Here is a 2,851-nt window from a genome sequence, read left to right as displayed (position 1 = left end):
ATACATATGTCAAGTTGATACCTAAAACCAGTCATTTGGATCACAAATAATATTCACTCGGCTTGAACCGTAAAACAAGAACCAAGATGAGGGAAGCTACCGACCTTGAAATAGAATGAAAATTAATGAGTAAAGATAAGAAGAAACTCATGTGCACAGTCCACAGATATAACAAAAGTAATGCAAAAAGGCACTATATAAGGCATATATATATATACCAATATTGTATTGCCCGATCACAACAATAGAGCAATCGGTCTTGGTTTGATGTGCTTGGTTAGAACCAGCAGAACAGGACTGGAGCACGGCGCAACATCTAGGGCAGTGGCTGGTTCATCTGCTCAAGCAGAAGGTGCACGTCACATAGTTGACTGATGATATCGAGGCTACAGATATTTAAGGATGTGCTACACATACATCGTACTAAAAGATGTCAACTGAACCAAATAGGGATCAGAAAAGATATTCTTACCCTAACCAACATGCTATTATCATGTCCTATATAAAAAGTTTCAAGTATGTGAATCATTCTCAGCTAAATCAACCCAAGTACCAAATAAAAATAGTGACCCTCACAATCAGTAACCACTGCATGTAGAGAACTTCCGAATATAGCAAAGCAGGCAAACTCACTCACAATTTGCTAATTGTAATGCTACTGAATGTCAGGAAACAAGACAAACAACAAAGAAATGATTCCATCAATAGCCTCTTGCCTCTTCTCCTTACTTGTGAATCCTGACTATACATAGCTGAAGGAGAAGAATATTGATACCTTGTTAATCGTATAAAACTGAGGTAATTACTAAAGCCTCTAAAGTAAGGATCAATGGTCAATGCACGTCTTGACTAATATGAAATGCGCATATCCAAAACAAAACATTGGAGTCTGACCTTAAGAAATAAGATATCTGACAAAAGCAATAACAGTGAAGGCAAAAAACAAAAGAGATAGTTAAAACCCAAATATGTCAAGCTGGAAGTTCTGTCCCTGACCATTATGAAGAGGACACCTTTGTCCCCTATGAAGAAACAAGTCAGACCTGCATATATATGTCCAATTTTCATATATCTCAGGAGCAAAACAAACACCATGATAGACTGTACTTCTGAAATCATCATGTTGCAAAGAGAATAGTACAATCTAATAGCAGATGGCAACACATAGAAGAATGATTATTACCTCATGTCTCATGTCCTTGCTGGCGACTTTGCCATTTCAAAAATCTTCCTCCAGCCTTCCATTTGATTGTACTTCTGAAATCATCATGCTGCAAAAAGAAACACCAAGCTCAGCAAGCCAAAAGTTCATTTCTTCTATATATTACCAAACTATATATAAATTTGTAAGTTAGGTCTCAAAAGTTCAGCGAGCCAAAAGTTTATTCCAGTCATGTTATTTGTTGAACATCCTATATCGCTTGGACGCGGAAGTCCAGCAAAGGATTTGCACTGTCCATCCTATAATACTGTCCATATCCACATCAAGTAGTTCATGTCTTGCTATCTTGTAATTTGCATCTATTAATTAAGTAGGATTTGTTTCACTTTTATCTAAAAATTGATGCATCTGTCGTCATGTAATATGAAATTTACAGAGATTAGTTCATGTATTGTTCTTCAGTTCCTTCTCCCATACATTACAATTGCGAATGGAAACGTCTTCTTCTCCAAAATTCACTGAACAGAAAAAATGTTGATTGAAGAAAGGAAGAGTCAGTATATTACCATGGGCGTGTGACGAATCGGCAGACATGGCGGATGCATGAGGAGTGGAGAGAAGCCGCATCCGGCGAAAGCAAGGCGGGGGGTGGTCAGATCGCATCATGGTGCCCTGCCAGCCTCACCGTTAAGCCAGGCAATAACTCGCGCCGGCGACGCTCTTGCGCACCGTAGCCCATGCCTCAGCGCCGCTGCACCAAGCGCTCGTCGCGCGCCTGCGCCAAGCTGACAGGAACCAGGTGCCCCGCCGTCGCCCTCCTTGGGGCTGGCCCTAGATTCGCCCCGGGGCGCCCTCCATCGGCGAAGAGACGGGGAGGAGGTAGGGGAGGGAAGGAACGCCTGCCTGGTAATATGGTAACTGCGATTTGTTTCTTTTTTAGTTGGACGTGGTTGTTGCGATTTGGAAAGGCCTTCTGCGTTGACGAAGCGTAGTATGCCGACGCGCGTGGAATATTCCTCTGCGGGTGGAGCGCGTTCAGTCCTATAAAATTGCTAATTGCACACATAGCTCGAAATTAAATTAATTGTAACCATTAGATTTTATACAGTGGGGCTAATCTGACAGTGGTAATTAGGCTGTGTACATTTGGGGGTGGCTTTAAGAAAGAATTAGTTTAACTGTTTAATATACTCCTTTCGTAAACTAATATAAAAGTGTTTAGAATATTAAAGTAGTGATCTAAACGCTCTTATATTAGTTTACAGATGAAGTAATATATATAAATATATAAATATATAATATACTAATAATTTAATAGTATATATAATAATATATAATATAAGTATAGATAACTTGCGGGTATCGCGCACACACGGTGTGCGCATAGGCCGGGGCCTAGTAGTCTTGTCAGTTCGCGTCGTTTGCTCACCGATCAGCTCGCTGCACGCTGCTTTTCTTTCCCCTTTTTCTGCTGCTACTGGTCCGTTGTTTTAGAAGAAACAAAGTCTGTGATTTTTTTAAAAAAATGGTAAAAAAAAACTATTATGGATTTCGAAAAATACCAGCGAATTGTTAAAAATATTCAAATTTTCATTTTTTTACGAATTGAACAAATAACAAATTCAAAATATGTTCCTGAATTTCAAAATGTATAAAATATTAAAACATTAATAAATATACATCAGGTCA

General features: G+C 39.2%; 1 long non-coding RNA gene across 1 annotated transcript in view; it reads right to left on the bottom strand.

Annotated features, from left to right (window-relative positions):
- Positions 1 to 1,852, bottom strand: part of LOC119273430 — a 2,497-nt gene extending 645 nt beyond the window's left edge. The window contains exons 1-4 of the long non-coding RNA XR_005134853.1: positions 1,729 to 1,852; positions 1,184 to 1,271; positions 219 to 1,043; positions 5 to 104 (exon numbers count right to left, since the gene is read on the bottom strand). This is a non-coding gene — a long non-coding RNA (uncharacterized LOC119273430). The remainder of the gene's footprint in view (positions 1 to 4; positions 105 to 218; positions 1,044 to 1,183; positions 1,272 to 1,728) is intronic.
- Positions 1,853 to 2,851: the final 999 nt, after the last annotated feature.

Source organism: Triticum dicoccoides, chromosome 3A (assembly GCF_002162155.2).
Source record: "Triticum dicoccoides isolate Atlit2015 ecotype Zavitan chromosome 3A, WEW_v2.0, whole genome shotgun sequence".
Taxonomy (NCBI): domain Eukaryota; kingdom Viridiplantae; phylum Streptophyta; class Magnoliopsida; order Poales; family Poaceae; genus Triticum; species Triticum dicoccoides.
The sequence above is the reverse complement of the archived record's forward strand: the minus strand, read 5'-3'. Positions and strand labels throughout refer to the sequence as shown.